We start from the raw sequence: 9,274 nt of genomic DNA, 5'->3' as shown, positions 1-9,274 counted from the left end.
TCTCTCTCTCTCTCTCTCTCTCTCTCTCTCTCTCTCTCTCTCTCTCTCTCTCTCTCTCTCTCTGCTTTACTATCTGGGTCTTGATTCTCGAAAATAATCGCATACGATATTTGGTGAAATATTATAGTATATATGTTACATGTTATGTTTGTATATGTTACATGAACTATAACATGTCACCAAATATCGTGTGCAATATTTTTTTCGAGAATCAGGGCCGCCTGACCTTCTATGATGATATAAATTCTCTTCTTCTACCTTATAGATTGGGTACTCCAAAATGACGTCTAAGGATAATTTAATGTGACTAGGGCAAGGATAATTTAATGTGACTAGGGCAATAATTGACTAATATTGACGAGGAATACACAAGACTATGGCAGATAAAGAAGTGAAAAATGTATTAAAAGACTTGAAGCTGGAGTGTTTCATTGAAAATTTTGAAAGTAAGGTTTTTTATTTTTACATTATTGCTTGCATGTTTCATCATATTTTATATATTATACCGGATTGCACAAATTGTTGGCTTTGTATTTATGATATAAAGCGATATTATATATATAAATATATTGTGGTTTTATACCACAAATGCCACTTCGTCCGTGAGTGAAATTGCCATGAATTGCCATGAATAATCAACAGTGATAACATATAAAAATTTAAGTACAAGACATCAAAAAATTACATAGAGTATGAATATAGTAAAAGTTAAGGCTATTATGCCAGTATCTTTTTACTGTATGTACTTCATTATTAGAAAAAAAACGTATGTATATATATACAGGGTGCGGCAAAAGTATCGGACCGGTAAAATATCTCGAAAAATATAAGTTTTACAGAAAATTGCTTTAGATAAAAGCTATAAGTCTTAGGAAAATCTATTTACTGATTTTAACAGTTTGACCTTGGGTGACATTTCGAGGTCAGGTCGAGGTCAACATTGCTTTTTTAAATAGAAACATATTTTTTTTTACGGAATTTTATTCTATGTGAAAAACACATAATTTTTGTTTGAAAACATTTTTTATATGACATCTATTTTCTAAGATATTTGCGGAAATATTTACAAAATTATTGGTTTCAATAATTTTTTATTCAAATTCTATCAACTTTACCAAAAAGTAGCGAGAGATAAAAATTTTCTATTTTCATTTCATAGAGCTCCGAAAATTTTTTCAGAATTTTTTAATTAACTTTTTAGTACTGCATTTTCTTGCATTTTCTTGAAGTACTAAAAAGTTAATTAAAAAATTCTGAAAAAATTCTCAGAGCTCTATGAGAAACAATAGACAATTTTTATATTTTGCTATTTTTCGGTAAAATTGATAAAATTCGAGTAAAAAATTATTGAAACCAATAATTTTGTAGATATTTCCGTAAATATCTACAAAATTATTGAATTAGAAAATAAAGGTCGTATAAAAAATATTTTCAAACAAAACTTATTTGTTTCTTTACGTAGAATAAAATTCCGTTGTAAAAAGTATATGTTTCTATTTAAAAAAGTAATGTTGACCTCGACCTGATTTCGAAATGTCATCCAAGGTTAAACTGTTAAAATCAGTAAATAGATTTTCCTAAGACTTATAGCTTTTATCTAAAGCAATTTTCTGTAAAATTTATATTTTTCGAGATATTTTACCGGTCCGATACTCTTGCCGCACCCTGTATGTATATATATATATAAAGTCCATGTATAATCATATAACATAAGTATATTGTTAACATAAGATATTTTTTTATTTATCGGTATAGCAACTGTGAAGTGTCATAAGCTGGAAAATTGTTAAAAAAAACACCTTATAAAAGTATAATATCATTTAAAAAATTAAGCTATAGGAATATGCAATAGAAATTGGTTTATTTATTTAAAAACATTCAGATAATTATTACATGACCATGACAATGCTAGTTGAACATCATACTTATATTGCTACTATTGTAATGCGTCACTTTAAAATTTGATTTTCGAAATTGGAGCAAGTTTTTAAAAACTATATTGTTTATATATTAGATTAGTGGTATATTGGTTATATCGCAAGTCGCAGGTTATAAGCAATACAAACCATAATCAAATTTGAGAAAAATAACTTCCTGTGTTGCTTAATTTCGTATAACCTGTGATTTGCGATGCTATATGATGATCAATGTACAATCGGTTTAATATACAAACAATATGCGTTTTTGAAAAAATGCTCCTTATAAAAATCGTAAGTTTTAAAGTATTACAATATTATGCATTACAATATTATCAATATTTGTATAACCTTTACAACTAACATTGTCATAGTCACCTTAATGAAAAGAAGAGATTGTAATGTTTTCATTGTGTGTGTGTTCAATCATAATATCTTATTTTTTAAATATTTAAATCATATTTTGTATGTATTATATACGATAAGTTAAAATATAATTTTACAGAGAACATGATTACTATTGAGGCATTGCCACATTTTATAAAAGACATTATTGCAGAATTGATACCCATTATTGGGCAACGTTTAATATTTCTAAACTATTGGAAAAAACGATATAATTTGCAAAATTCGACATGTATCTGAAACGTTAGTTAATTCTGCATCCAATAAAAAAAGAGTATGTTTTATTCTTTTGTCAAGTGATACGTAAGGCTCCGGAGTAGTCGCCTCGTCTGTCCTTGTTTGACGATGGTAAAAGCGAGAAATCGCATGTCAAAATTTATTACGTTACATATTAAAATAAAAAGATATATCTATAAAACAACGTGATCGATTCAGCAAATTTGTTAAAATATCCGAAAACTTTCCTTTTCTTGTGACAATCACTAGCCGTATAATTGACGTAACAAAAACACAAAGAAAGATACGATAGGTTAAAAGGTTAGTTGCCTAAAGCAATAATCTTACGACTAATTATTGTCATAACAAAAGGAAAATTTTTGGATAATTTTTATAAATTTACTGAATCAATCACATGCCTTGTTTTATGGATATATTTTTTTACTTAAATTTATGACGCAATAAGTTTTGGCACGCAATTTCTCGCTTTTGACGTCATCAAAGAAGCACAAACGAGCAAATACCCGGGAGCTTATAATATAAAATTTCATTATACTATACCTATTTTATTTTTCTTAGAAAGTAGAACAACAAAAAGAAGAGGCTGATTCTATACATAGTGCAGCTTTATTAAGCGAAGATGAAGAGCAATTATGTGTGCAAAGTAACGCTTGTGTTGCAAAGACAGTAAAATATGTGTTTCCAATGTCATTACAAGCTCTACTTAAAACGAGTAATATATAGGACAACGGATAGTAATATATAGGACAACGGATTCTGGCATATTATGAAGAAAACAAGAAATTAGAAGAAAGTATGAAAAATAAATTATGTGATGTTATCGTAACTGATTACAAATAGAAATGCGAAGTAAGTTGTCCTATGTTATATTATCAGTAACATCTTATTATTTAAAACGCTTTAATTTTTATGTAGGTTAACAAACGATTTAGCTGATCGTATATCAGAAATGATTGTGTCTATTTTTCCCACTGAAGTGAAAACAACATATTATGCGCCACCTATATCGAAAAAAGATTCGATTACAAAGAAGCCTATTATTTCCCGTGGAAAGTTATTAAATATGTGGCGAAATAGATCCACTTTATTTTAAAAAATTTGAAGTTAAATTAAAGAAGAAATGTGAAAGAGATGAACCTGGTAATTTTTATGTTTATATGAGTATAAAATTACGTTCGTAATTATTTTTGAAGTTACTCCTACAATAAACACTTTGTAATTACTACCAAAATATTTTAATTTTTTTGTTTTTAAAATAAGTTCTAGAAGATATTGATGATATAGTGCAAGAAAGTAGTAGATGGTTAAAGGAAAACCAAGCACCATGGCAAATGGTTTTGCAACATTGGCATGTAACTTTCGATGTAAGATGCAAAAGTTTACAAAATTGTAATGACAGCAATTTAGCAAACATTATAAATTAGTGGCCTATATTAAAACATCCACATGAATACCAATTAATTGCTCAAGATTTTAATACAATGACCTTTGATATCAAAGGTCAACTTAAATTACAAGTTATACAAGCAATTTAAAAAGCAATTTAAACAGCGCGGCTAAGTTTCGCCTACTTTTACATCATTTAGAAATAACATCATTTTGTATACGATTAAAGCCTATGTAAATATATTCCAATTATGTAAATGTTTAATTTTAGTTTCTTCCTGTCCTCAAGAAAAATGGTACAAAAATTCTCTATTGGCACTCTTTTCGACCATTTTTCTTCAGGTCAATAGGATGCTTAGATTAAAGAGTTTCATACTTTGAATCTATGAAACTGTTTAATGTGAGCATTTTATTGTTCTGAAGAAAATTGATTGAAAAGAGTAATTCAATATTTTTGTGCCATTTCTCTTGAGGACATAGGATAATAGGAATCTGAGATTAAAGATTAAAGATTTTCTTGGAATATATTTAAATAAGCTTTAGTCGTAAGCAAAAAGAATTGCCATGGCTAAAAAACCCAAAATTAGGCGAAACAGCTGCGCTTTAGAGAAAAATGATATTAATTTTAAAGCTCCTGGATACTTGATGGCCAACTCTGAGTTGACAGCAAAGCCCCAGTTGTTTGCGATAAAAATTGGAACTGTTTCAACTAGCTTAGATTCAGTTCGTGCTCCGACTGCAGAAGAGGAATCAGGCAAAAATTAAGTTTTTACAGAATACAGATTGTCCGTCTTTGTCTACCCGATTCCACTCCTGCACTCGGAGCCCGAACTTATATTGTCATATAGCGCTCTACATGGTGAGACGGTAAAGTACAAGGCATAAAAAGCTTCGAAATGCATGCCAATTTTGCGTCACAATATACAGCATAAATATCCATTTCTGTGCATTGAAATAACATGTGTCGTGCTCACCGAAATCTGAACAATGGACGCTGTGATTAGAGCATTATTTCACACATAACAATTGATATTTCTCTGTTCGACAGCTGTCATTTAACGTTTTTTCCTTTCCAGTAAGATCAAATATCACAGCCATTTTAGAAGTATTTATTGATGGTTCAGGTTCAGGTTCAGGTTAAAGAAAAGTGTCCGTACATTGTTATAAGTGTGCTGAATCTATTACAAGTACCATTTCTTGAGCGTATATTCTTTTATTACTATATATACAGGGTGTCCAAAAAGTCTGGAAACACCTGAATAATTTCCCAGGTAAATTATTTTTGAAAAATGTTAAGGTCACTCTTGTAGTAACTTTTGACGAGGAATTCAATGGTGACATTGGATTTGACCTTGACGATGACCTTGAAGGTTATTTCAAGGTCAGCTCAATTTTTTTAAATGGAAACCCCCTTTTTTGACGTCGGCAATCGAAAGAGCGGGAAATTTTACGTCCAAAAACATTATAAGGCCATAAATCGTGGTTCACTTTGAAGGTCATTCAAAGGTTATTTAATTTTGAGGACTGGATATCTTCGAAGAACTTCAGTTGATGAAAATAGCTTACTTTAGTTATTTTGTTTAATTGCAATTAGTGGTGACCTCAAACTCGACCTTGTTGGTGTCCTTCAAGGTTATTTCAAGGTCAAATTTTTTTTTGCTAAAAACCTCCTCATTTGTCGTCGGCAATTGAAAGAGCGGAAGTTTTCATACTTTTACTTTTAGCGTTACCCAGAAACAACGGCGGGGACTTAGTGATTTTTGTTCTTTTTGGGGTGCTTTTAAAATATTGTTTCTAAACCTCTTTTTTACAGCTTTATTTTCAATTTTTTTTGCTTCTCAATAATTAACATAACGTCTTATTCTTTGATTTTGAATATGTAGCTAGCATTTCAGACATAAACAAATTATCTAACATGAAATCCAACGTAAAGAACTTGCTAGAAAATACTTTTTTAATATATATTAAAAACGTGGCTCAAAAATAACATAAAGGGGACTCACGATAATAAAGCACCCCAACGAAAGAGGCAAGGGGACTCACGATAATAAAGCATCCCAACGTGAGAAGCAAGGGGACTCACGATAATAAAGCACCCCAACGTGAGAGGCAAGGGGACTCACGATAATAAAGCACCCCACCGCGAGAGGCAAGGGGACTCACGATAATAAAGCATTCCATCGTGAGAGGCAAGGGGACTCACGATAATAAAGCACCCCATCGTGAAAGGCAAGGGAACTCACGATAATAAAGCATCCCAACGTGAGAGGCAAGGGGACTCACGATAATAAAGCACCCCACCGCGAGAGGCAAGGGGACTCACGATAATAAAGCATTCCATCGTGAGAGGCAAGGGGACTCACGATAATAAAGCACCCCATCGTGAAAGGCAAGGGAACTCACGATAATAAAGCATCCCAACGTGAGAGACAAGGGGACTCACGATAATAAAGCACCCCAACGTGAGAGGCAAGGGGACTCACGATAATAAAGCACCCCATCGTGAGAGGCAAGGGGACTCACGTTAAGCAAGCACCCCAAAGGAAACAGTCCTTACTACGTCCCCGCCGTTGTTTCTGGGTAACGCTAAAAGTAAAAGTATGAAAACTTCCGCTCTTTCAATTGCCGACGACAAATGAGGAGGTTTTTAGCAAAAAAAAATTTGACCTTGAAATAACCTTGAAGGACACCAACAAGGTCGAGTTTGAGGTCACCACTAATTGCAATTAAACAAAATAACTAAAGTAAGCTATTTTCATCAACTGCGTTCTTCGAAGATATCCAGTCCTCAAAATTAAATAACCTTTGAATGACCTTCAAGGTCAACCATGATTTATGGCCTTATAATGTTTTTGGACGTAAAATTTCCCGCTCTTTCGATTGCCGACGTCAAAAAAGGCGGTTTCCATTTTAAAAAATTGAGCTGACCTTGAAATAACCTTCAAGGTCATCGTCAAGGTCAAATCCAAGGTCACCATTGAATTCCTCGTCAAAAGTTACTACAAGAGTGACCTTAACATTTTTCAAAAATAATTTACCTGGGAAATTATTCAGGTGTTTCCAGACTTTTTGGACACCCTGTATATTTCCATAATACATCGTCGCATAAATTGATATGATTTATTTCGCTTGTGACGTAATCAAATAAACTGGCTGCAGCGAGTATCCAGGAACCTTAACACTGATTGCTTTAATTACTAGAATAACTTCATAATATTGTTTTAGATATAAAAGTTGCTCAAGGTTTTACGTTGCTCCCATATTTACTCCCGCCAAAAACAATAAAAAGACATGATGGCAAATATTATAGGTCTTCAATAGCAAATTCAAGATCAAGCCTGATAAAACATGCAAGCATGCGTCCAAATATTATATTTTAAATAAAAATGTTTTTGTCAAAATATTTATCCGCATTAACGATTCTTTAAATCTTATCGTATGGATTATATTTTTAGGTTCCTGGAGACATGACTATTATTAGAGAAGAAGCACGAAAAAATGCAGAAATATTGAAAATTACACTACAACCTTATATAATTATTCTTGGATCGCCGGATGAGATTAAAGAAACGTACGTGCAAGTGGATGACATCTTATATAAGACAACAAGTATTGTAGAAGCTATAGATATTTGTTTTAAAACGTTTCACATTTTTCAAATAAGTTATCCTCCGATGAGCGAACATATTTGGACATTAATTCAGAAAAGTATTTATAATTTTACAACAAAATGGAATAGAATGTTCCCTAGTACAGAGTACGTATTGAGCAAAATCTTTCAATCATTCCGCGACGAAAATAAAGCAATTAATTAAAATAGCACTCATAAATATATCATTATAACTTGTTAGTAGACAAGATTCATTTGAAAATGATTTTATATTTTTTTGTGATAAAAGTTTCTTATCGATTGAAACAGTAATGTTCAAATTGAAACACAGAATGCTTATGAACTCGGAAACGAAATGTAACTTTACAAACTGCGTTGGTATATATAATAATGTTTATACTTTACGAACTCACGTGATAAAATCACATTTAAGAAAAGTATCTACATAAGATACATTATGCCAAAAGAACATAGTACAGAGTAATATTGAATCATAAAATGTATTATCATAATGTTCTTTTGAAAGCAAGTTTCAAGTTTTTAATACTGATAGTTTATTCAATCTTATTGATGATGCAGACAAAGTAGATATTGAAGCTTTTAAAGACTTTATATCTGAATATGCTCTTCGGTTCGTTACAAAACTATATGCTGCTGGACATTTAAATAGAAAAGTGATACACGAGATTATAAATGATATTGCTATAAATTATATTTCAGTTTGCATTGATTTTATATTTAGTTTGCATATATTTTATATAAATATAAAAAGGTACAAGACTTAGATGTTACGAACAATAAAACATGGCTTTGAACCATTTAAAAACGAATACCAGATATTAAAATATAAAAAAAAATTTCTTATTTCTACCAAAATTAGTAATCATTAATAGTACTTTATCGTATGGTAAAACTAAAAGAAGAACTCAATCGCATATACAGCACCAAAAATTAAGTATAGTACCCATAAAATCGATTTTAACAAAATTTTTAGAGCTTCCAGACCCCTAACAGCACGCGACGTACTGCGTATCATCCCATTTTCGTACTCATTGTACTGTGATCATCTGTGACGTACTAAGTTGAACGCTAGAACGTCACTTATAGTATCATTCGGTTTTCTTTCACGTGCGAATGTTCTCAGATTTCACTCAGGGATACGGAAATGATACGTACGCTTTTCTGTCGCGTGCGTACTTTCTCAGGTTTGACTGAAATGATACGTACGCATTTGCATCGCGCGTGTATTTACTCAGAACGTACTCATTCGATCGCAGTACATATGAGAACATTCTGAGATGATCGCAATATACGCATTGCGATCTACTCAGAACGTCCTCAGAACGTCCCCGTGCCGTTAGGGTTATACTGTTTTTTCGGAGAAAATAATCTTTTTAGATTTAATATTCGTACTTGTTTAATTTTGTGGTTCTTTTTTATTTCATTAAAATATTATATTCTTAAACGAAATATCATTTTTTAAAATGATGAAAATAAAACTTTTATTTCGTTCAAGGAAACCATGTCATTTGATGAAACAACACTATTGTTTTAAATAATATTTTTTAAAAGTTTCTCTCAAAATTTAGTAATTCGATTTGTTTAATTTGGATTTTCTTGGATTTTTTAATTTTTTTTTGTTGGATTAATCATTATAACATTTTGTTAAAAATGTAAAAGTAATTATCACTGGTTCACTACTTAACATTAATATTCATCG

The 9,274-nt window shown here is 31.2% G+C and overlaps 1 protein-coding gene and 1 long non-coding RNA gene across 12 annotated transcripts in view; one reads left to right on the top strand and one right to left on the bottom strand.

The window, feature by feature from the left end:
- LOC116850990 (tachykinins-like) overlaps window positions 1–9,274 on the bottom strand; it is a 395,129-nt gene that overhangs the window by 239,499 nt on the left and 146,356 nt on the right. The window lies entirely within an intron of this gene.
- The window catches only part of LOC116850991, a 47,549-nt gene that overhangs the window by 1,041 nt on the left and 37,234 nt on the right, over window positions 1–9,274 (top strand). Inside the window, exons 2-7 of one of the 4 annotated variants that reach the window (XR_004379506.1) lie at window positions 266–446; window positions 2,422–2,595; window positions 3,117–3,407; window positions 3,474–3,698; window positions 3,819–3,922; window positions 7,400–7,515. This is a non-coding gene — a long non-coding RNA (uncharacterized LOC116850991). Of the gene's footprint in view, window positions 1–265; window positions 447–2,421; window positions 2,596–3,116; window positions 3,408–3,473; window positions 3,699–3,818; window positions 3,923–7,399; window positions 8,645–9,274 lie in introns of those variants that run through there. The other 3 variants (XR_004379507.1, XR_004379504.1, XR_004379505.1) reach the window with 3 other exon arrangements.

This window comes from Odontomachus brunneus, unplaced genomic scaffold (assembly GCF_010583005.1).
Source record: "Odontomachus brunneus isolate Ranch 3 - 2012 unplaced genomic scaffold, Obru_v1 Obru_scaffold_163, whole genome shotgun sequence".
NCBI lineage: Eukaryota > Metazoa > Arthropoda > Insecta > Hymenoptera > Formicidae > Odontomachus > Odontomachus brunneus.
Note: the sequence above shows the minus strand (reverse complement) of the source record. Positions and strands in the feature narration are given on the sequence as shown.